This window comes from Tursiops truncatus, chromosome 1, assembly GCF_011762595.2.
Source record: "Tursiops truncatus isolate mTurTru1 chromosome 1, mTurTru1.mat.Y, whole genome shotgun sequence".
Taxonomy (NCBI): Eukaryota; Metazoa; Chordata; class Mammalia; order Artiodactyla; family Delphinidae; genus Tursiops; species Tursiops truncatus.
In genome coordinates this window covers 113,029,925-113,056,960 of record NC_047034.1, presented here as the reverse complement: position 1 = coordinate 113,056,960, position 27,036 = coordinate 113,029,925, and positions in this window count along the sequence as shown.

The window sequence follows — 27,036 nt, the reverse complement described above, 5'->3', positions numbered from 1 at the left end:
AAAGAATCTAATGGAATTTGCATGACACTTTTCTTTAATGATAATACCTCCTGTTCTCATATCAAAAGTGATGTTATCATCAAGGAGTTCAATAAGTGGTACTCTTGAAAAGAAAAAATGGACTTAAAATTAAATGTTTCCAGAAAAAAAAAATGTTTACATATATGTTTGAAGTTTATGTCTTTTTGTATTTTGGTAACTTATCTATGGCTCCTTCCTAAGATGACAGAGATTGTAGATAGAGAAAGTCCAGGTCTTTGGTTTTTATCAGAAGATCTGATTAAAGTATCTTATTTGGTAGTTAATAATTGATGGATAGACCTCATGTCCTGTTAGCTCACTAGAGCACAGTGAAGCTTATGGCCCCCAGAATCAGACAACAGAATATCAACCCTTTTACCACCACCTACTAGATCTATGATTTTAGACAAATTATAGCAACTTTTGGGACCTACTATTATCTACCTGGAGAATTAGACCTTTTCTTCCTTTTCCTTCATTTCTTCCTCTGACTCTTCCATTAAAATATCATCCTCTCTCTACTTTCTCTCTCTCTTCTCACTCATGGGCACTCTCACTAATTCCCTCTAATGGACAGATATGTGACATCTTCCTATTTTAATTTTATTCTAATAGACTAGTAGACAAACCAAGATTACTATAAAATACTTATAGACTTGTGTAATATCTGAATTGAAGGTAAACATGGCTTTTAGCAGATTCTAAAAGTCCATGTTAATGTTCTACGACAATTTTCAGACATTCTTCAGTAGTGTTGAGACTTCAATACGTGTTCTAAATCATTCACTGTCTTCTCAGCATAGACATTACTTTGTTAGTTTATACCACAGAGTACACAAATAGCACTGAATTTTATGATGGTTCAGTAACAAGCCTAAAAGCATATACAAATATTTTCTAAGGAATGCCCAGTCTGTGATGGGGAGCATGCACAGTCAAAACTAAATTTCACTGAGATATTATCACTTAACACCACAAGAAAATTGGAAGACTGAAGTCTTCTTTTGGCATTTGCCCATGTTTTGTTTTGTTTTGTTTTGTTTTGCGGTACGCGGGCCTCTCACGGTTGTGGCCTCACCCGTTGCGGAGCATAGGCTCCAGACGCGCAGGCTCAGCGGCCATGGCTCACAGGCCCAGCTGCTCCGCGGCATGTGGGATCTTCCCGGACCGGGGCACGAACCCGTGTCCCCTGCATCGGCAGGCGGACTCTCAACCACTGCGCCATCAGGGAAGCCCTATATATAACACTTTTATTTCATTTCTTTTTAAAATCCAATCAACTGTTACCTCATGAAATGCTATAAAACTTTTGTCATCTTGAAAAAGATTATAATTAATCTGAGGTTATAAACACATTTAATCTATTAGTAGAAAAATTTTCCATCTTCACTGTAATTATCTTGAAAAAGTTTGAGATGAGACTTTAAAAAATTTTTACCCATACATTAAACAGTTTTGAATATTGCTCACTTTTACAGAGCACAGACCAAAAGGAAATACACTCTCAGCTGCAGTATAAAAGATTTAGGCTAGAGAGAAATGGCCTCTGGTAGTTTTTACATCATGGAATTTTTTTTTTATCAGTGGAAATCACAGACCTTCTGTGTTAAGGGCTTCACAACAGAATTTTCACCTTTCAAATACAATTTAGGTTTAACACTGTTTTGAGATAAAGTGTGAACTGAGTGACACCCTAGTGTCTTTTGATCCCTCACCTTGAAGGACTGCACGGGACCATAATAGCACCAATCTTGAGTGGAGAAGTGGAGCCAATTTTGCTAAAACATCTGAAATATACTCTTCCTAAATAGTAACACCTGGTCATACAGACCATCCCAAGGAGTCTTTGTTCCCAGGAGATTCCCCAACCCAGTTTTTTGCTACCCGAGAGGCTTAGATAATACAGCTGGGGTCAGAGAAAGGCAGCCATGGGTCCAGCCTCTGGGCTGTTCTTTAAATAGAATTGCTTCTCTGACTCTCCTTACTCTCAAGTTTTGAATACAATGCAATTTCAACCATTCCTATCTACATTTTTCTGTTAATTAAAAATAACAAACGACATTGTTGTCTGAGAGGAGTTACACTCTCTGTGGCAGATGACACCAGAGCTTGAAAAGCACTGACTTTGGGGAAAGAAACTCTGCTCCCCAATCAGCAACATCTGTGATATGAAAAGGGGACTCTAGAGGTTAAGACCAATTTAAGCTTGTCAGTCTCTAGGCAAATGTCGTGGAATCTTGAGAAACGGCTTGTGGTGAGGGCTGTGTGAAATGGAAATCAGCTCAATCTACCTTCTGGTTTGGATTGTTGAGATCCAAACACTGGGATTTTTACATTTTTATTTATTTATTATTGTTTTGTTGGGTTTGGTTTTGGTTACATTTGGTGTAAGCTCCTTATTCCTCATCTGGTGTCACGTGAAGAAATGTGCACTTCTGTGAGATGTATTTTCCTCCCTTTTCAAGAAATCTTCATGGAAGAGAAGTTCATTGCTACCATCTGTACTTGGTTTAAGAGAGCTTTGATTAATAAGGACCACCCTATTGTACACTGGTTTGACATGTGGAAATATTTGTAATTCGTTCCTGGTGAGAGAGATTTCAGAAAGGACCTGGTTTGACTTTCAAACCCACATTGCCAATGAAAAGCAGCCTCCTGAATCTGGAGCTCAGTTGGAACAAGCAAAGGTGTTTTATCCTCCCTTTACCCCTCCCGCAAATACCAACACCTGTTAGAAATGAGGTTGAAACGATCCTGTTGGAACTGGAGGACAGAGTCCCAGTTCCAGCCTGAAAGAGGCTCTGATGTATGGCATATAATGAGAGCTGGAGACTGCCCACTGCTACACATAATTATCATTCAGATCATGAAAGAAAATGAAATGATTCAAGCAGATAACAGCTGTTTTTATTCTGCTTTTTAAAGATTCTCTTAAACAACCTGATCTCATTGTTTTTATTTAAGGGTGAACACCCAATTGTAAACATAGGAGAGATGCATTCTCATGATGTCAGTAATAAAAGCATGGATAAAGCAGCATGTGTATTCTGGAAAGCTAACTAACCATTAAAGCCAAGAAACATAGTCTGGCACAAATCTTATTATGTGTCCAAGAGGACTTGATGGTATGCACATAAAAAAATGTAATGAAACAGTGGGAAGGAAAAGAGATGGGAGGGGAAGGAGCCAGAGAGTTGGGGGTGCACAGTTTTATATCTATGAGATGTTAGCAAAATTAGAGAAAGGCAAAGCTGCCAAGATTATCTGAGAAAAGGGTGAGCATAGCAATAGAAATGCAGGAGGTTTGGTTTCTGTTTCTCTTTATATTATATTACAAAATCGCCTCTTTGCATTTTGACCTGTTAGTTATAGATAAAGAAGCTGCTACACAAGTCACACACAGGAAAAAGGAAGAGGCCCAGTCTTCTTTTTATCAGGACTTCAGATCTCATTTGGGGCGAGGTACATCTATTGTGTTTGTAATTGCTGTGATCATTATCATAGGCGTTCAGCGTAGCTTGCTTGAGGAATTCAGCACCACATACTGCTCATCAGAATTTTATAAAAATAAAATTGTTTGTAAAGGAATTTGGATAGAGTAAACCTTATACAAAGCCAGTGTAATCAATATTCATCATCATTTTTGATTTTTGCAAAAATATAGCAAAAAAAATAGGCAATCTGTCCTAGATAACTGTATGATGACAATGCTCATTTTTATAGTTTTCTTCTTATTTCACCACAATAGTGAAATATATTTCACTATTATAGTAAAATAAGATACATATTTATATATATATTTATAATATATATAAATTTATATATGTATATTTGTATATATTTCATCCTTTATGAAATGGGTCATATGTATTAAAGTAGAAAAAAATTATTCACTTACTCAACTTGATAATAAAATTTTTTGTCTCTGAGGAAAGCACATATATATATATATATATATATATATATATATACATACATAAATATATGTAAAGTTTACACCTAATGTTGGTTTATGACCCACATAAACATTAAACAGAAAGATGAGTTCAACAAGCAATTTAAAACTGGGAATCTGCCGTTCATGGGCTTAAACTCATGCTTTAAAAAAAAAGTAGAATGCATAAAAATGTCAGCTCCATAGATTTGCTGATAAAAAATTCCTGTTTACCTGTGCATAAAATACTACTGCCCCCAAGGGTGTGCAATTTTACAAAGGCAAATTAATCTCTTACCTGCCCAATACTCAAACTATAATGTATTTCAAAATTGAACAATATAAACCACTAAATATGAGATTGTTTTAGCTAGCCCTGCTAAAGGAAAACTAAAATGAATGGTTTGAGGCCCTAAATTATAGCTGGATTTTCTGCCCTTAGAGATTCATTACTTTATGTGGAAGGGGCCAATGAAATAAAGTAGCAACATCTTGTACCATTATATGACTTTCTATTTCTTTGAATCAAGTAGCAAATGACGGGGAGGCTTAACGCTATTTTGAAATGGCATTCCCAGCTCTACCAGGAACAATTTTCAGATTGAACTGCAAAAAATGTTCATCAGTATAAAAAATGCTGATTCCATGGGCTTGTGTTTAAATATACCAGTAGTGTGCATACGTGCACACACACGTGCACACACACACAAAGTGATCATTCCTAATGACTTAAACTAATATTCTCTAAAATTCTATTCATTATGGACTATGGCTCCGTTAGTTTTCCAGGTTGTGAATTATCTGGATTACAAATCTCTGTTCTTTTTCTTTTCTCCTAAGTACCAGGGTAGGATCATTCTCCTGCTCACTGGTGTATCCACAATTCAAATACAAGTACAAATAAAAGGAGATTATAAAGAAGACACCCGCCACCCTGGAGAGAAATACAAAAGAACACAGATTTATATTGACTAGCAGGTCTAGATATCTGAGGAATAAATGGTTTTACGCAACTGACCAAATAAGTATTTTGAATCTGCAAATATATCCTGAAACACAGGAGTTGCGTAGGTTAGGCAGCTGCATAGGTTAGGGCAGGCCCAGGGTATAGCTCTGAAATTCAGAGGATTGTTTCTATTTATGGCACATTAGGTAGCCGCATGGCTATGAAACATGAATTTGGATGCCAAATGAATAACAAGTCTGAAGGCTGAGTGCCGAGTGACTTTAAACATCTGTGAAGTGAAAATATGCCTGAACCAATGCATGCTACTGTGCTGAAAACAATTACTGTTACTGATCATTTTCTTGCTTTAGATAAAGTATATCTCTTCTCATGGGAGCAGGTGTACTGATGGCTTTGTGAATTGTCATTCATCAAATAACAGATGGACAAATACACCCCTTTTTTGGTAAATCCACACAAAATCACAACTCCTTAACATCTCAGAGAAGAAAACCTGTAATTTGTTACCGAGGAAGGATAAATTTCACCTTCCCACTTCTCCAGGATTTGTAGTAGTAATCCAAAATCAAGTGAGCAGAGACACTTTGAAAAGCTGCCCCTTTACCCCCTGCCTCTGGGATATTAATGACTACAAGATGTTGAATGCATATTTGAGCAGTAAGAAGAACCTGCTTCCCAAAGGGAAAAAAACTGGGAACAGACTCAGAGGAACAATAAGTTAGTGGACAGGTCTAAAAAGCTCTGAACATCAGCACGTCCCAAAGCTTAGTGACAAAGCTTAGGCTGTTGCAGGATCTCTACATCAAAGTCAGCACAAATATATTCTTTCATTATGACTTTTAGAACATGACTTATTTTTTTCACAAACAGATATTTTTCTTACATTGGATTTATCACATGATGCTAATAATTAGCATTCTGCCATTGTCTTTTTTGTCCTCGCCATAAAATGTTTTACGAGGTAGCTTAAAAAAAAAAAGTAAAGAATTAGAGCGGAGGGGAGATTTGTATTTGAGACCAAGCATTGAATTTGGGGTTCTCTTTAAAGGATGAGGTAGAACAAAAATGGCCTGCTTTCAAAATGCTTATTTGATTTTGAAGAGCACTCTTGCCTAGGTGCCATCTTTCCTTCCTTTACTTTTCTTTCATTTGTCTCACTTTTCCTCCACATACCCATGATGCAGATTAGCACAGGCCTCCAAGCCCCAGTCATCAAAGGAATTAGGTCAGACCCAGAAGAAATCAGGTTGAAGGCAAGAAAGAAAAAATTTCATACAATAGAAGCTATGGTAGCCTGGAACTTCCATACTCCTTCAGGCCGACTAAGGTGCCCTGGCCTTAGAAGTAACAGTATTAAGTAATTGATATGTGTGGAAAAAAGCAGAAAAGATGTTTATGAGACCAAAGATCTTAATAGTATTAGCAACATGATGTATAAGCTGAATTTATTTAAAGCTAACCTGTATATGCTTGGGTAGGCTGGGTTCTCAATCTTAAAGCAATATTTGCAATTAAAAGTAATTCCAGAAAAGATCTAGTGCAATATCTGTCTTCCTATAATTTATGTTTTTTTAAAAAGCTGTTTTGTATTTGTATTCCACCTGAGATTAGTGGTATTTTAAAGCCTATAATATCTATCTACAGGAAATTCATTAACATGTTAGCATGTTTAATGCTTATTTACTCAAATAGCATTCATTATATGATCTGCTTTTGTGTTATTCTAAAGAAAAAAAAAAGAAAGAGATTTTGAGCTTCCCTGGTGGTGCACTTGTTGAGAATCTTCCTGCCAGTGCAGGGGACACGGGTTCGAGCCCTGGTCTGGGAAGATCCTACATGCCGTGGAGCAACTGACCCCATGCACCACAACTGCTGAGCCTGTGCTCTAGAGCCCGTGAGCCACAACTACTGAAGCCCCTGCGCCTAGAGCCCATGCCCCACAACAAGAGAAGCCACCGCAATGAGAAGTCCGTGCACCGTAACGAAGGGTGGCCCCTGCTCACCACAACCAGAGAAAAACCTGCGCGCAGCAACAAAGATCCAATGCAGCCGAAAAATAAAATAATAAAATAAATGTAAAAAAAAAACAAAAAAAAGAAAGATTTTATTAAAAATGCCATGCTTAGTTTATTCTCCAGATGACCATTCTAGTTAGCATTATTACTGCATCCAAAATGATTGGAGGAGTAATTCGAATTCAACCTATCACATTATCCAAGGGCATTCTATGAATAGCTGCAAGCCAGAGCAAGTTCTGGCAAAGACACAAAGGCAGCCATTCAGAGTCAGCAATAACATTCAAGAGTGTTTTCCAGAGGTAGTGAATGCAGATGAGAATATTTATATGTTATCTCTCAAACTGTAGGAAGTATTTTGGGAAAGATATTTTTCACAGTCCTTAGATTAGTCATTACATATTTTCTAAGCATTTTAAAGGGTTTTTTTTTGGATGATGGAACAAATTTATACATGTCATCCCATTTAATCTTCCCAGACTCCCGTGATGGATATGTTGGTGTCATTAGTAGCACCATGAGTGATAAAAAACCGAGGCACATGCATTAAGCTACATGACCAAGACTTCAGAGTTGGAAGGTGACAGCGACAAAATCTGAGCTCAGGACATCTAACTGAAGCGCTAGTGACTTCTCTATCTTGTGGCAAGCAGTTTTAAGTTTCAAAAAAGGTTAAATCTCTTTAGCTTCTGAATGTAGTAAATCTCAGTTTCTGATAGCTCTTATACATCCCTTAAACCTGTTTATTATTATCATCACTATTCTTATCAATAAGTAAATTTTAACAAAGGAAAAAAATTATCCTAGCTAGCATATATTAAAAGATTATTTTATGCCAGATATACATAACTCTTTCATGTATAAATTAATAGTCACTATGAGATATAATATTATTTGCAAATATTTTCTCCCATTCAGTAGGGTGTTATCTTTTCCTTTTGTCAGTGGTTTCCTTTGATGTGCAAAAGCTTCTAAGTTTAATTAGGTTCTGTTTGTTTATTGGTGTTAGAGAATGTTCTAATTTCATTCTTTTACATGTAGCTGTCCAGTTTTCCCAGCACCACTTATTGAAGGGACTGTCTTTTCTCCATTGTACATTCTTGCCTCCTTAGTCATAGATTAATTGACCATAAGTGTGTGGGTTTATTTCTGAACTCTATCCTGTTCCATTGATCTGTGTCTATTTTTGTGCCAGTACCATGCTGTTTTGATTACTGTAGCTTTGTAGTATAGTCTGAAGTCAGGGACTGTGATTCTTCCAGTTCTATTCTTCTTCCTCAAGATTGTTTAGGCTATTTGGGGTCTTTTGTGTTTCCATACAAATTTTAAAATTATTTGTTCTCACTATCTTCAGAAAGAACACAAATAACAAATGTTGGCAATGATGTAGAAAAAAGGGGATACTTGTACACTGTTGGTGGGAATGTAAATTGGTGCAACCACTGTGGAAAACAATATGGAGGTTTCTCAAAAACCTAAAAATAGAACTACCATATGACCCAACAATTCCACTTCTGGGTATATATATGAAAAAAAAAAAATAACACTAATTTGAAAAGATACATACATGCCAATGTTTATAGCAGCATTATTTACAATTGCCAAGATATGGAAGCAACCTAAGTGACCATCAAAAAAATGAGTGGATAAAGATGTGGTATGTATCTACAATGGAATACTACTGAGCCATAAAAAAATGGCCATTTACAGCAACATGGATGGACTGGAGGGCATTATGCTAAGTGAAATAAGTCAGAAAGAGAAAGACAAATACTGTGTGATATCACTTATATGTGAATCTTAAAAAATACAACAATAATACCATACACAAAAATAAACTCAAAATGGATTAAAGACCTAAACGTAAGGCCAGAAACTATCAAACTCTTAGAGAAAACATAGGCAGAACACTCTATGACATAAATCACAGCAAGATCCTTTCTGACCCACCTCCTAGAGTAATGGAAATAAAAACAAAAATAAACAAATGGGACCTAATGAAACTTCAAAGCTTTTGCACAGCAAAGGAAACCATAAACAAGACCAAAAGACAACCCTCAGAATGGGAGAAAATATTTGCAAATGAAGCAACCGACAAAGGATTAATCTCCAAAATTTACAAGCAGCTCATGCAGCTCAATAACAAAAAAACAAACAATCCAATCCAAAAATGGGCAGAAGACCTAAATAGACATTTCTCCAAAGAAGATATACAGACTGCCAACAAACACATGAAAGAATGCTCAACATCATTAATCATTAGAGAAATGCAAATCAAAACTACAATGAGATATCATCTCACACCAGTCAGAATGGCCATCATCAAAAAATCTAGAAACAATAAATGCTGGAGAGGGTGTGGAGAAAAGGGAACACTCTTGCACTGCTGGTGGGAATGTGAATTGGTTCAGCCACTATGGAGAACAGTATGGAGGTTCCTTAAAAAACTACAAATAGAACTACCATATGACCCAGCAATCCCACCACTAGGCATATACCCTGAGAAAACCAAAATTCAAAAAGAGTCATGTACCAAAATGTTCACTGCAGCTCTATTTACAATAGCCCGGAGATGGAAACAACCTAGGTGCCCATCATCGGATGAATGGATAAAGAAGATGTGGCACATATATACAATGGAATATTACTCAGCCACAAAAAGAAACGAAATTGAGCTATTTGTAATGAGGTGGATAGACCTAGAGTCTGTCATACAGAGTGAAGTAAGTCAGAAAGAAAAAGACAAATACCGTATGCTAACACATATATATGGAATTTAAGAAAAAAAATGTCATGAAGAACCTAGGGGTAAGGCAGGAATAAAGACACAGACCTACTAGAGAACGGACTTGAGGTTATGGGGAGGGGGAAGGGTGAGCTGTGACAGGGCGAGAGAGAGTCATGGACATATACACACTAACAAACGTAGTAAGGTAGATAGCTAGTGGGAAGCAGCCGCATGGCACAGGGATATTGGCTCGGTGCTTTGTGACAGCCTGGAGGGGTGGGATAGGGAAGGTGGGAGGGAGGGAGACGCAAGAGGGAAGACATATGGGAACATATGTATATGTATAACTGATTCACTTTATTATAAAGCAGAAACTAACACACCATTGTAAAGCAATTATACCCCAATAAAGATGTTAAAAAATAAATAAATTAATTAATTAAATAAATAAATAAAAAATACAACAAACTAGTGAATATAACAAAAAAGAAGCAGACTCACAGATATAGAGAACAAACTAGTGGTTACCAGTGGGGGTGAGGGATGATATAGGAGTGTGGGAGGGAGAGATACAAACCATTGGGTGCAAGATAGGCTCAAAGATATATTGCACAACATGGGGAATATAGCCAATATTTTGTAATAACTGTACATGGAAAGTAAGCTATAAAATTTTAATTAAAAAAAGAGATATAATATTATCCTCAATTTGAATAAAGGAAAATTGAGTCAGAGAGATGTTGAGTAATTTCCTCCAAGTTATCTGCCATAAAGGAGAAGAGCCAGGATTTAGAAGTCTGGTTCTAGAGCCAGTACATGTAATCACTAAACTCTATTGCCTTCCCAGGTCTTTTTTTTTTTTTTTTTTTTGCATTACGCGGACCTCTCACTGTTGTGGCCTCTCCCGTTGCGGAGCACAGGCTCCGGACGCGAAAGCTCAGCGGCCATGGCTCACGGGCCTGGCCTCTCCGCGTCATGTGGGATCTTCCCGGACTGGGGCACGAACCCATATCCCCTGCATCGGTAGGGGGACTCTCAACCACTGCGCCACCAGGGAAGCCCCCAGGTCATTTTTAATTGAGTCATTGTGTCCTGTTATGTGTAAAGGGATAGAATTTTGTTAAATGACTATATTGTGAACATAAAAGAATACCAGTTATTAAGGATAGATTCTGCATACATCATGCCTTTCATCTAAAATTCCTTTCCTCTTCATCATCTACCTAATTTTTCTTACTTGTCTTTTAAAATTCAACTTTAATGTTAGCCTTCCCAGACCCACCAGTCTGATTTAGAAGCCCTTCTATCCTCATTGGGTAGTGCTATCCTAGCATCTATCACAATGTGTAGTATTGATATACTTAACTTTCTCTTCAGCTGAACTCTAAGCTCGTTGAGGGAAGGGACTCTGTTTTCTATGTCTTTATATCACAAGTAATGGTGCTTGTCATGCAGCCGGTACCCAAAACAGGTTGGATTTATGAATGGATGAAAAAATAAAATTATGTGTAAATACTTTGTTGGTATAGATGGATGACTGGATGAAGGTTGGTTGATGGGTGGAAAGATGGAAATATAAGAAATTAAGTGACATATACATATAGGAAATGTATGAGTCAGTCCAGTGTATGTGCTAGCTTTAAATGGACAGAGCTTCTTGGACATATTTATAAAAAAAAAAAAAAAAAAAGATACTTTTTTTAACTGACTCATTTTCCTACTTTATCTTTAAATACCATTCTTTCTTCTATTGTTTCCCTTTAATAGACATTAATGGTGACTCGCAAGTTAGTGATAAATTTGCTCTTGGAAATTTTCTCTACTTTTTTGTTATATATACATCAAAGCTTTGACTTTACTCCTCTAAATTGTATATCCTGGATACCTTTGGATAGAGGCACTGTATTACACTCCCCAGCTGAAGCCCTCCTTTCCGTCCACCATTTGCCTGGCAGGTGCTACTTGAAGATTTGGCCTCTGTTACCCCTACTAGATTTAGCAATGAAAGCAGCATGAAATCTTAAACTTACTGCCAAGTGTGAATCTTCTGCTTCAGAACAGATATATCATCCTGGTCCTAACAAAGAACAGAACACATAATATTCCCAATACCTTAATAGTATGCCACTCCAAACATCAAATTATATTTACCTACCTGGCAGAACAAGAAAAATAATGGTTTCCTCATTAATAACCACAACGTTGTAAGAAAACATTAATTTCACCTAAAAAAAGACATGGAAACTGCATGCTACCATCATGGATGCTTTTGTGATACCATTTATGAATATAATACTCTGTTAAGAATGTAATTACTGAAGAGACGTTTTGCCATAAAAGATTTTGGCTTGTTTATAACCAGAGAAAAATTATCCACTCCTTTGAGAGTTGCATTAGACAATTACTAGTCAAAGCTTAAAAATATAAAAGCAAGTAAAGATTGGCCTTCTACTTAAAGTCTGATTTTTGTCACTGATTTTTGTCAAGAAAAATCATACGCTAGACTTTTTTACACTATCAGACAGCTTCTCATTTGTGATGTAATAGACTATTTCCCACAGTGGTATAATTTATCCATTCATTATTTTATCATGTATTTATAGAGAGCCCACCATTTGTCAGGCACTATGTGTAATATATTTTCTGACTAGCGGTTAAATATCTTTTTTCTCTCTTACTGGGTTTCTGCCTCCAATATAAACTAGCCAGGCAAAATATCCAAACAAAATAAAATTGGGAGCAAAATATACATGTGTGAGTATATTTTAACTGACAACCATAGCAGTCTCTCAGCTTACATAGTGCTAAATACTAGAGATTTGAGTCAGCTAAAGAATATGTAAATTCAAATTGTTGTTGGTTGCTACTGAATGGCATGCCATCTTCTGGTATGTTAAATAGAAAACATGCAAATTCTCCATTTGACTCTTGTTTTAATTTGTCTTAGTCAAATACGTGTTTATAAAATTTAAGTGCTGCATATTATGGGAGTATGTATATGTGTATATGTTTATGTATATATGTGTATAAAAATTAACATAGTATACATATATTTAACTATGATGTTGTGTTTGCTGCAAAAGTGTACCAAACCTATTTAGCAAGGGGTGGGGGGAATGGAGCCTCTAAGCCACAAAATGTAAGAAGTTTGTGAAAGTGGCCTGAAGACCTATCAATCAATATACAAAACGCAATTTTTAAAGGCTACCAACACAACTTTTAAAAACCAAATTGAAAAGTACAAGTTGGAAAGTGTTTGTGGGTTATCAAAATATTCTTTAGATCTAGCTCACCCTGTACTGTCTCATATTCTTGCAAGTCCCATGGGATGCTTCTTAAACACATTTCACCTTTCTTTCTTCAGTTTCAGGGTAGAAAGGGTCCCTTTAACTCCTGGAGACAGTAAATCACCGATTGTGTGGTGGTTCTCAGAAGATACTTAAAGGACTGAATTGGATGCTCTACATAGCACCCTTGCCAAAAGAGTTCGGAAATGACTTCCAGCTTCCCACAGTAATAAAATGGCACTGTTTGGCATCTTTAAGGTAATAAAAGTGAATTTTTTCCATTCTAGTAAATGAGAAGAGAGGCCTGGTTGTTTTAAAAACTGATTAAAATTCATGTGTTTTCCTCAAATTATAGAGCGTGATATGAGCACACTTACACGTGAACTTCAGACCACCTCAGAGCATTATTATATCCAGCTCTCTGAGGGAAACAGGATGTGCCGGTAGGTGGGTGGAAGGGAGCCTGGGAAGGATCCATCAGGTGCTGTGAATACAGAGGACAGGATTCAATAGATGGCACTCTTCCCTCTGAGTCAGCGGTGAATGAATTCAGAGCATGATTTTGGAGGATATTATTTTGCTTGAAAGAAAAGTTTTGGAAGTTCGTAAGTGGTTCTGGCACTGTTAAACAGCTGCTGAGTCTAATCGCAGACTCCGGCTGTATTTTGGTGATGGGAAAAGCTCAAGAAAACAGGTTTTGTGTCTTTAAGAAAGAGGCTTATGTAAGGCATTATCGTCATTTGTATACAAGACATTTTAAAATTCAGTTTCACTCTCCTCACCATTTCAAAGGAAAATCTTTTGTCTTTCCTACTTGACTCAAAGAGTCTAGGAGGAAGTTTGATCATCTTCCGTTTCCCATCTGGTTATTCATAAGGCACCTGCATCTCTTGTGATTTCTCCTAGACTACACAATGCTACCAACTGACAACAAACATTTTATAAAGGAAGACCACCTTTCATAAAAGGCACCTGAACATTAGAAGCTTGCCAGCCAAAGGCATGGGATATAGCTTTCTATCCTTATTTCAACTGTACCAACACTAGAAATTATACTTGTTTTAAGAAGAAAACACAAGATGGATACTTTTTATATATAGTCTAACCCACATTTGTCTTTGTTTATATGCTGCAATTAGAAGGCTATTACAAACAAATTTGTAGTATCATGGAAGAATTTTTAATGACTTGCTGATTTCAGTTATTGCCAAATACCTTCATCTACCCGTCATATTTCTAATTAAGAGACACCAGTGTGTGTGTTTATATAATCTCTTTGTTAAAATTACACAAAAGTGGCCTCAGTAGTTAGGGGCTAGTCCATTAATTAAACAGGCAAAACTATTAAAGAGGTTAAACAGATTATTACAAAAGGAGCAGGATATAGACACACCCAGTTTAACAATAATGGGGAAGGAGGTGTCCCTAACAAAGATAGAAGGGGAAAGGGAAATATTACCGCTGCTCTTAATGATGGTCTATAAACAATAGAGTACATGTTTATTAAGCCTATGACAGCTTGCTTCAACAAAGAGAGAATTAGATGTAAGTGCTAATGCCTTTTGCTCACAAATACTCCCAATGAGTATAACCCAACTCAGAGCATCTGACTTTGGTAGGTAACCATCTGTGATTAAAAGGAAAATGCTTCCTTCTGGGCTTGCACTGAAATACCAACGGAGACATCTTTCCTGCAACTAGTCCTTGACCTTCACCTTCAAGTACGTATTTACCTGTTAAATTATGTGGTCTCCATGCAGACTCATGAGAGAGGTTTATGAAAGAAAAATATAGTCCCTGATATACTACTGTCATCCACAAAATATGACACAACGTGTTTATAGATCTAGATTTGCCCTTATCCCTTTGTAATATAATTAGGCCATTTCTCTCAATATTTTGAATTATCAGTTTCCATGGTCAGGGACCATACCTTATTTACCTATATTTAACTATACCTATACCTATATTTATTTTAACTATACCATACCTATATTTAACTGTAAACAGAGTGGTCAATGAGTAAATATTTGCCAAATGAGTGAGTACCTGCATAAACATGTAAAAATGAGTTTCTCATTGTTCTCGTTGCTAAAACGGAAGTAATCTTACCTTCAGCAAATATGTAAGGGTAAGAACATTCATATTCTTGATTTTAAGTGTTATAATTTTATCCCTAAATACAGAACTGTAATGTGCTTAACCTAAACAATCGTTCTACTTAAAAATATCAAAAGTTTGGGGCTTCCCTGGTGGCGCAGTGGTTGAGAGTCCGCGTGCCGATGCAGGGGACACGGGTTCGTGCCCCGGTCCGGGAAGATCCCACGTGCTGCGGAGCGGCTGGGCCCGTGAGCCATGGCCGCTGGGCCTGCGCGTCCGGAGCCTGTGCTCCACAACGGGAGAGGCCACAACAGTAAGAGGCCCGCATACCGCAAAAAAAAAAAAAAAAAATATATATATATATATACACACACATATATATATATGTATATATATATATAAAGTTTAAAAACGTAATGGCTAGCAAATTCATCTTTCTGTCTTATATTAGGGACTTGCTAAAGAGTTTATGATTATCTTTAAGCTTGCCCCTTCCTTGTTACCTTCTCTGTAACTTAAATTATTTATCTTCTATGTTCCAAGTATCATATACATATAGGAGATAAAATAATGTTTCCTTTGAAAAGTCCTCATTGTGATCTCCTATTCTAACATGTATATTTTGTATCTAAATGATATTTGTCTCTGTTATGGATGAAATTCCATTTATCTATTCATTTAATATACATTGGATGAAAGCTACCATGTAGAAGATAATCTACAAACCCAAGAATGCAACAGAAAATATTTAACTTCTCTTTATTGCATGTGTTTCAGAGTTAATCTCACTCCACTGGTTTACTCTGATTTGGCCAGTAATTCTAAGTCATCATATAGGCTAAAGATTTGCCTTTAAGAGAGTAATTCTGAAAGTTGTCCACACTAAAGATGCATCTGTGACTATGTATGTAGTAAAACAGGTTCTGAATTTCATTTCCCTGCATTCAGGCTCAGTAGATCTGGCAGAAAGCCCAGGAATCAGCAGCATTTCTAACAAGCTTCACAGGTAATTCTCAGGGAGGTGGTTCTCAGAACATGCACTAAGGATCGCTGCCTTAAGAATTAAAGAGATTTTTCTTTTCATGCCATGTTTTATTCTAGGTATAACAAACATCTTCTTTTATTTCCTTATTTCTTTTTCCTATAAAATACAATTTAAATTGTCCTGAATTGCATTTTATCATTACATGTTGTGCATTACATGTTGTGACCATGAGGAATATTGTAGGATTTTTTGTTGTTGTTTTTCCTCTAAAAGGTGTAGGGATAAATGAGGAGTGTTAAATGTGATTTTTTAAAATCTCACATTTTGATGATAAGAAAAAAATGCTTTAATTGCCACTATTTGATTCTAAAATGGTAATTCATTAAGATGAAAGCCATGGATTTTTAGTCATTAACTTTGACTATTATTTTACAAAATTATTCAGAAGTTTCCACTTGGTGCTTTTCTTTAATTTTATTATTATTTTTTTTTATCTAGTTTTCCCTTAAAATATTCCATTAGGTCCCAGTATGACTTTTTCCTGTGATTTAGAATCGTGTAAGTAAGAGAAGTGAATCTATTTTCCTTCCTATATCAATAATACCTTACTTCAACCTCTTTGAGTGGATTATTTTTCTCTACAAGACCTTTAGTATTATGGTATCATGCCATGGGATGTGAACAGTGACATTATTTAAGGTCACAGGGTAGATAGAAAAACTGTGACTAGCTTCTACTTGTTGTGTTAGAGTCTACCATTCTCTCACAGAAATGTTGGCTTGTTATTTCATAATTTGAGTTACAGACATGGTTTTCTTCTAAGGTTGATAGGTCATTTCTTTAAAAAGATTTGATACATTTTTAACCTTTTCTAATTTTAATATTGTCATTGTGTGATCTGGTGATTTTTTTTTTTTAAGATAAGTCAATGGTCCCTAGGCTACATTAGGAAATTTCCATTGATATTAACCCTAACAGCCACCTCGAGTCAAATGTGGCATTATTTAGAGACTTTCTTTGTATGACAATATCACATTTACTTTTATTTTTCCCCTTTAAAAAGTATTTTAAGAAGCTTACTTGGAAACAGCTCATAATAATAGACAATTGTGAAATGTTTAGTTTCATTGAGTGCTCTAACCACATTCATATAATATGAACAATCTAGCTCACTGAACACTGAAATCTATTCTGGCCATTTGTGAAAATGTAGTGTCCAACAAGAGCTAACCAAGAAATATGCCAAGGCTAATCAAAAGAGAATGAACCAGAATAACTCCCCCTCTAAAAACAAACTAAAAAAGAATAGATTTTTACTTTAAAAGTTTAAAAGGCTAAATAAATTTGAAACACCATTTTAAAATACATACTTCCACATGATAGTATGCCCTGGGGCCTGGAAACAATTATAATAAAATGTTGTGGAGAAAGCCCCCCACTGTTTCTGTGGTGGCATTTCTGCCATGGTTCAAATTAGAACTCTCATAAATCTTGGAATTGAGCAAATAGGGAAATAAAAATCTCATAAAATACCTGTCTGTATTCAGGCTGAAAGGATGAATTTAGGTAGTATTCCAAATCAAACTTTCTAACTTGTTGAGGCTGATACATTTACACTTGCTTTCCAATTCGTGGCAACTTATCTAAACGGTTCCAAGTGAAAATAAAATGTACACTTTGATCATTCCTTTTTAAATGAAATCATGATAATTTTGGCCCAATCCCCTACATTAATGTATCCATTCCTTCACATGGAGTCTGTTAAATGCTACAAATAAATGAACAACTGAAAGGTTTTCTCCACAAATAATGATGAGTCTGAGAATCCAGGAATCCTATGCACTGCACCAGTAGCAGATCAGGCAGTGGAACTCACCTCAAAAGAGGACAAAGGAACTTTCTATCAACAACTTTACGATGATGGTAAAGTGTAACGTAACGCACTTTTATACTTTTGACTGCTTCCGTTTCAGCAAAGCCTTTTCCTCATACAGAAAATCTCTTTTATCTTTTTAAATAGCATAATTGCATAATTATAAATTTTATGCAAATTCTGTATTTACTTGCTGAATGACAAACCCAAAATTATAAGCATCATCAAACTTTGGAAAATGCATAAATATCTCTAGGACAGTATTTTCAAATAATGCATAGAGGTAAATACAAATGCTCTTGAACCATGGGCAAAGCTTAAAAAAAGAAAAAAAAAAAACTTTAAATAGGAAAACCTCTAGAGGAAAGACCTGACTCTCACTTATGAGCAAAAAATTCTTCAGTGAGATAGAAGGGACCCATACAATAGTCTGAGTCCATGAAATTCCATCAGAGGGGACACCATTGAAGTATGTTTCTCACAGTGAAAACATCTCACAGTGAAGGTCTAATTGCCTTCACTATCTTTTATGAATATTGTTGGAAAAGAAAAATATTCTTTCTCTACTGTAAGCAGTCAAGGGATTAGATACAGTTATAGCTAGACAACAGTTGTTGTCTGGTGAACCTGTAATGAAAGTTTATAATCCTCTTCCTTCCTTGTAAATCCTAATTTACAGATCTTTGAATTTTACCCAAACAAGGCGGGGAAAAAGACAGAAAAGAGAAGCTACCTAGCCTATAATCTGCTTTTTCAACTGCTTACCAATGATGCCAAAGTGAAAACAGATTATTAAATTAAACAATGCTTTGGAGAGAAAAAATGTAGTTAAACCATTCTATTTGATAATATTAATACCATAATTCTCATCAGCATATTGGATCTTCTTCCAAAAGGCTTCAATCTCATTAGATGTCTATCTCTTATGCTTTAGTATTTTTAAAAAATACTTTATCTATCTATCTATCTATCATCTTTCTATCTAACAATCCATCCACCTATCTAAATATCTATATCTCTACCTACCTAGATATTTTCTAAAATCAGGGAGAGGAGGCCTTTTCAGATGCCTTACCAAAAAGCTTCCACACTAATAGAAGCAAATTGAAATTATAAGAAAATGAGTTTATCTTCCAAGTTTGAAACCAGGGACACACCTACCCTTATAACTGATTTCAGCTCAGCATGATTTTTCATATGCTTTCTGAGTTTTCTCATTGTTGTTTTGGCAATGAGATAAAGTGCATTGTTTTGTCTTCCAATGCAGCAGAGTGATGTTAACCCAAGGAGTTTTGATTTGAAAATTTTTATCTGGCATAATTATACATTCTGTCCAGGTCTCCATGGATGGGAAGTAAACTGTTTCTCTCCTTCAGTTGTTGTGGTTAAGGGAAAGGCCAGGTGGGTCCAGTATCTAAAACTACAAAAAAGCTCTCCTAGGTCATTGGTGGGAAGTTCAATACTATTGCATCCCTAATAGCAGGTGCTTCTGTTTGAACTCAGGGTTATGAAAGATGAACTACATTAAATGGTAAATCATTAAGTATCAGCTGAGTCAGAACACGATGGTATGTTTCCCTGCTTAAATCACCCGCATCTGTATTCTTACATGCAAAGAGTTGCTCTTTCCAATCACACAGTGAAACCCTGACAGAAGATCTGAAGCTGAAACCACACCAAAAACCTCAAATAACATCTTTTGGGTTTTCAGTTGGTGAGTAAATGATCATCAGCAAATATTCAGTGGTGGAACTAAAGCACAACATTGCATTTAACCCAGCTATAAAATATTTAGGAATGTGTAATCCCTTTAGAGCCTCATTTTTCCTCCTATTATGTGTTTATTCTTCAGGAAAAGAAAAACAGCTGTTTAAATTATGCCCGCCTAATACCTTAGATTTATTGCAAAGACTACAATTTGCTGGTTTCCTTTTACTATTGATTCTCCTCTTACTTATGGGGATGTGAACATCATAACTAGAGATAAAGCTCATACTGGTTCAAATCTAAAATTGTACAATAATGGATACCATAAAATACGGCTTCAGAACGGTTGAAAAAATTAGACTCTTCTTATCTATTTGAAGTAGGCAGGAGAAGAATCTCAAATAGCAATTATAACTATAATATCCCACTCTCATCATGGCTTAGATTCATAGTAATATATTCACAACTTTAAGCAGTTACTATAAGACAATGGTCTTTCTTTGTCTTCATTGCTGCATGTGCTTTCATGGTGCTTTGCTCCACTGTGGGTTTGTCTTGTCCACATAAGTATTTGAGCTTTCATTCCAGTGTCACACTAGAAGCCAGTATTGTGGCAGGATACTGGAGGTAACTGTAGAGCATCTCAACTAACATATTTTTCCCCTCCCCTGATTATATAGTACTGGAATAAAAGACAAATGAAAATCTAGGATTCACTTTTAGGTATACAATTAGACATCTTTCTTTGGTGTAAGACAACAGAGGTTGCTACTTTCAAAATCTGGGGAGAAAACATAAAGTTTAATTGCATAGAATGTGTTCTACCAATCATTTTTATGGTACACTTATTTTGAAAATGTGTCCTGTCAGGTCATTCCCACACTTGGCTCAACTGGGAACATATTACCCTCTACAGACAATAGAAAGAGGGTCTCTAAAATTTACTTAGTACAGTAATCTTACTTACAGACTTATTTCACTCAACAGATGAAAGGAAGGACTATATTTTAATTTCTATTGAAGGATGTCATGAAATTATCTTTATATCAATCAGAAAACAAATTAAATTTTGAGGGAAAATTACCAATACTCAACTTATAAAAATATCTGGGCATTCCCTGGTGATCTAGTGGTTAGGGCTCGACGCTTTCACTGCGCCGGCCAGAGTTTAGTTCCTGGTTGGGGAGCTAAGATCCCGCAAGTAGTGTGATGTGGCCAAAAAAAAAAAAAGTCTGAATCCTTCAAAAGAACACACATTTTTATATCCATCAAACTTTTTTATAGAAACCGTATTAAAAGCTATATAGATACATTTTATTATAAAAATAGATCTATTTTTTCATTGCTTTATTAATTAGCACCTACATCCAGTAGAATATCATGGAATATCTTATGTGCACAGAATTGTATTTTGTTTAGGGAAGAAACAAGTATACTCTTGTAAGAAATTATAAGGACCTGAAAGACCATCTTATTGCAGGACCTTATGCAAATTATTTATCAGCTCTGTGCCACAGTTTTCTCATTAGTATAATGGGAATAATAACGCCATTCTCACATATGTGTGAGAATAAAATAAAAGATGTAAAATACTTATGATAATACCTGGCATATATTAAAGTTTTAGGATAAGTGAAATGTTGTTTTTGTTGCAAAACACATACAATGTGTTTCAAAGCTATTCTATGTAGTTTATCATGTTTCCTACAACCTCTGCCCCTGTTCCCTGACCTGCTATGCATTTACTAAAAAGACTTCTTTTTAGAGCTTTTCATTCCACATGTTTTATCCACTAGAAATCTTTCTGAGACCAACCAGCAAGACCAACTTGCAAATATATTAACAGAAAACATATATAGCATGTGGTTACCTCTTCTGGGACATGAATAGACAAACAGAAAATGTCAGAGTGTCATGTTTGAGAAGAAATATAAATCTTTGTGAACTGCTGGACATGATTTTGTAACACGAAAAGACAACAATTTTGACAAAATTAAACTTAATGCTATAGGACATGGTTATCCGCATGTTGGCTGCTTTTGAGATTTTATAGGCCTATACTCATATTCAGGTCAAACTAAAGATAGCCAGATATTATTTAGCAGCATTGGAGGGGGGATTGAGCCGGCAGGCAGGTATGCTCAGAATACTCTCTAGAACACAGAAGCAGAACATATGCCTATTATTCAACACTGTCTTGTCATCGTGTTAAAATGTATACATCCAGATAGCTCAGAATGTTCACTGGGCAGAAATAAGACTCTAGAACCTGAAAGGGTTTGTATAAACTTGAGAGGAAGAAACATGTCAGTCATACAGAATCAGTAACTCAGATTCTGAATACTGAAAGATCTAGCCCAATTACAAGCATTGTGCGGCACATAGTTCGGTATCTTTGTCGATCAACTTCCTCTTATTTTCTTATTCTCATAATAATGTTATACACTCATACGTATTGTATAAGTAATAAAGATAGACGCTTAAGTGCTTCATGTTAAAATGCTACCTAAAATGTAAAAAGAAACCACTTAATTAATTCTTAAACCACTTAGATTAATTGCATCTGCGACTATGTCATTCAACAAGTCGTGTCATTACTGAAGCCAAGGTTAAATTGCTCTTTTTAAAAAATATATAAAGCCCATATTTAAAGAGCTTTACAAAAATGAAAGAACTGATTGATCTTGCCTCATTCTCCTCCTGAAGAAAGAGATCTATCTATCTACCAATGCTTCAGGCTCTCTTCATAGCCATTCTTAATTGGAATAGTTAAAAAGTTTCCAAGGACAATACCTTTTACTATTATATTGCACATTTCATATCATAAGGACATTTCAATTTCTCTTCATTCTTGGGGCAAGATGAATTTTGTCACTGAACATTCCAGACCCATGTTTCTTCAAAACAGTCAGTTGCACACCAGCATTTAAGGAAGTCCCGCGCTCAGGTGTCAGAGAGCATCCAAAAAAGGATGAAGCATCACCTCGCAACTGCCACCTGTTGAGTGTTTTCCCGACAGCTGTATCTCTTGACCATCACAAGTGTACAAATCACAAGAGGCACGAAGGAAGTGCGCAGCCATCAGACACGGAGGAAAATTCCATGTTTGTATGTGAAACAACATTGCTTTTAATTGCACCATAATGATTTTCTAACAGACACAATGGTATGTAGTGTAGTCTTAGAGCTGATTTAAAGAACACAATAAACCACAGTGCAGCTGAAAAACCAATTGAGATTTCTCAGTGCCAGGAAGGTTTTTGTCCTAACATGAATACTTACAAGCATTTTCGCCAGCTACTCTGTCCACAATCCACTTTAACCAAAAATAACTGCCTCTGTCATTGTGCTGGGGCAGTTTTGAAAAGTAAATGAATGTTCTTATTTCAAATATCAATGTAGTTAAGCTTGGGTTTTATTTTTAATCTTTATGATGTACAATCTAAAATAAGACAAGTTTATCGGCTGGGTGATGGCCCCAAAATCTCACTTTCCTGATTTTTTTAAAACCACTTAACATTTTTATTCTGCCCCTTCAGTGTAAAAGTCTACACGACGGCTGTCAGTCTTTATTTCTTGCGAAACATTCTCTGACATAACGGTTGAGATAGTATTGAGACGGTAGAACTGGCTGGTCGGAAATTGAAATCCTTGGTTTCTTAATGAGGGCAATAAATAGAAACTACCCTAGAAGCTACCATTAGTTGAGGACCCACCATGGGGTGGTCCTCCTCTCCGAACCTCACAGGCTTGACCTTGAAAGATTCCAGTCAAAACGTCACTTTGTGTGAAAGTCTAATACTCTGTTTCTGGGAATTCAGTTGTCAAAGTATGATGGATTAATCAGCAGAGGCTTTCTAGATTCCCCCAGCTCCATTCCATTCTGTAGCATAAAAGAATGACAGAGGGAGAGAGAAAGACAGAAAGAGAAAATGAAGGGAACTTCAAGTGATCTACATTATTACAGTTTCCATTAATTTCATCATCATTATAATAACCAACATACATGGACCCTACCATATATGTACATCACACAAACACACACGAGTACTCTAAACTGTCATTTTCTTCACCAACTGCCAGATCTCACGTATTTGTATACCGTCTTATTACTACCTGTTACTCCTACTCAGAAGTATTGCAGCTAGAGCAGATATCGGACCCAAATTAAAAAACAAAAAAGAAAAGTCTGTGCAAACTTGCATTAGGTACATTTGGGCTCGTTCTCTATTTTCTTTTTTTTTTTGCGGTAAGTGGACCTCTCACTATTGTGGCCTCTCCCGTTGCAGAGCACAGGCTCCAGACGCGCAGGCTCAGCGGCCATGGCTCACGGGCCTAGCCGCTCCATGGCATGTGGGATCTTCCCGGACGGGGGCACGAACTCGTGTCCCCTGCATTTGCAGACGGACTCTTAACCACTGCGCCACCAGGGAAGCCCATTCTCTATTTTTTAAGAGGAAAAAAATCTGTGCCAAAATTAGCACCACATGCCTCTAAGAGATATTTTTCAGAAAAAAACCTGAGCCACCTACCCAGGACCACAAATGGCACAAAAATTTGGAACATACACTTTTGAAACTGTTAGACCTGCGCGGTCTCCTAGGAGTTTCGACTCGCCCAGGAAACAACAAGAGTCGGAAGTCGATGCAAAACGCAAGAGGTTTATTGAAGGCCGGTGCACCGGGGTTCCTTGGTCCTCACGCAGGAGGTCGAAGAAGGAACCCCTTTTGGGCGGGAATATGTCAGTTTTATAGGTTCCCACTTCCCCGTATGTAAATTATACATTTGGTTGTGTTCTCCTGCTGATTGGTCCCGGCTTAGGCTCGGACCAGAGAGGGAACTTATCCCCAGCTGTCTGATTGGTCTTTGACAGACACCTATTTTGTTTATCTCCCTCCTTCTCCCCAGCTGCCTGATTGGTCTTTGACAGACACCTTTTTTACATTTTGTTATCTCCCTCCTTCTCGGAAGGGGGCCGGACATCCTGGAAATTCACCCATTGTCTAAGAAGCCCCTATTGTCTGGAGAGTTCTTAATCATTAGCTGGAACAATGTCCCTCGAGTCCCACAAAACCTACTATCTGTATTTGTGAACTATCCATAATGCATTTCAAAACCAGGTGTAAGGGGCTTCCTGAAGGCTGCTGCTTCTTTACTTTCTTCTTTTTTTTTAATCTAATAGGTATTTGCACTCTTATAGTAGGTAAACATTCTCTTGTTTTTTAAAAAAATGCATGCACAATTTAAGAGGTACTAAGGAGCCATACCTAATCTACATAACAGTAATTTCGGGAGGGAGGAAGAGGGTACAAATGCAGCCTAAGTCTGTGTTATTAGAAATATTCCTTATTCTTAAATCAGTACGTAGTCTGGCCAGACCTCAGCCTGTTATCAGTTTGTTGCCAGTCCTAAGAAACGGAACTCTCACTCCTGCTATTCAAAATCGGACGCAGTAAAGAATGCCTGCACCAAACGTCTTCTTCCTTAGGTTGTGCCCTGATCTATGCCTGAGGGATTCTTCAGTCTCTTTCTTAAAACAGTGGTTCCCATATACCAAACAGCGCAGGCACTGTGGACGTTTTTCCTTGTCCACAATAAAATGAGAAAAATAAGGACTATGCAATTACACGGAAATACAAATAGAGCAAACCTGTATTGAGTACCTCACATGTACCAGGCAATGTTTGGGGTAGTGGAGAAAAAGAAGTGAACAAAGGATATGAAACCCATGACCTCATAGATTTTATATTTTAATGGGGAAGATAAATAGCAAGCAAACAAATAATATATAATCAGGTAGTAAGGAGTAGTGGACAGAAACTACAGCCCGGTAAGGAAATGGAGAGGAATGGGAATGGAGAGGAATACAAGTGGGAAAAGAGAGGGTTTGCCAGCATGGGGTCTAGGAAAGGGGCTTTCAACCCTGTGGTTAGAGAAACCCTGCGCCTCATGGTTGGATCTGAGTGGAGAGCTCTGCCAGTGTCCCAGGGAATAGACTTCCTATCAGAGGAACGGTTGGTGTGAAGGCAGTACAGTGGGAAGGGGTTTGGCCTGTTTCAGGAACTGGCTGTTTCTGAAGGCCTTTGTGGCATGTCGGTGTACAAGTTGCCAGTTCTTCATTCTTGAAATACCTGTCTTGTATTCTAAGATTATGGCTTTCCTCCTTCCTCCTACCCCCTACTGATGTTAACATGATGTCAGATTTCAATGTTAGTTGGGATTTTTTTTTTTAATAGCGTAACTTGGCAATATAAGACGTTGGCCCCCTTATGTTGTTCTCTTTTTTCCCCCCAAACTAATTCATGAAATATAAAGTGGTTCAGCCCTGGCTTAAGAGGATATGTGCTGAAAGCGCCAACCCCCCTGTGTCTGTGGAGAACCCCATTTTAACCCGCTTCTAAGCATTTGATTTGTTTTACTAGTTTTGGTACTTCTTATTTCCCGGGTTTATTCGGAAAGGAAAAGAAACACTGTGCTCCAAAAGTCTACATTTTATATGTTTGGTTGATTTTATTTTGTTTTAACATGAAAAAGTGGTAGTAAAATTTGTCCCTGATTCTTTAATAAAACAGCATTCCCCACAGAACAGGTACAGGAAGTTGGGCTCTCCCAAGATCTTTTATAGTCTGACATCAAAATTAAATTGGGATGTTGAGAACAATCTGGTCCTCTCCCCCTTCTCGGTCTCCCCCTAGAATTTCCAAGGGATATCGTGTTTGTTATGTGTTTCTGTTTGGGGGAAAAGGTAGGGAGTCTGGAGCTGCCTTTTTTTTTCTTTAAGGGAAAAAGAGAAAACCAGATATTTTCAAGGGAATTGACTAGTAGTGGCCAGTATAACAAAGAAACTACACTAAGCCTAACCACAACCTGACAGAATGAAAAGTGATTCCAGAGCTGCCACTCACCACAAATCCCCATGAAACATGCCAGGAACCCAGCTGAAAGCAGTAGAGAGGCTGCTTCTCGAGGGCCACAAATGTGGCCCCCAGAGAGGCTTCTGGTCCTATTCAAATTCAAAGTTGCAAAGTCGGGGAGGGCTGGAAACTGGAGACCAAGAATTAGCAGCCTTGTGATCACTTTAAGGGTTATGATGGAACTGATTTAAAATGCAAAACCGCATCCCGTGGTAAACACCGAGGCAAAGTGGAAGCCGAGAAGAAATGGGATTTCATTTGGTGATTTTCAGCTTTAGGAATGAAATCAGGATGGGAAGAAAAACACTATTTTTCCAGAACTGAGATTGCCTTTTTTTTTTTTTTTTTAGGATAAGTGAATGTGGAGTGATATATTACTTCTTTGGGCTTCAGTGCTAATAAGGCATACTTCCCACAGAATCTGACAGAAAGGATGAATACCTGGCGGTGTTAATGGTTAATTTGTAGTGGCATGTGTATTTCTTGAATGTCCATGAAGTTTTCT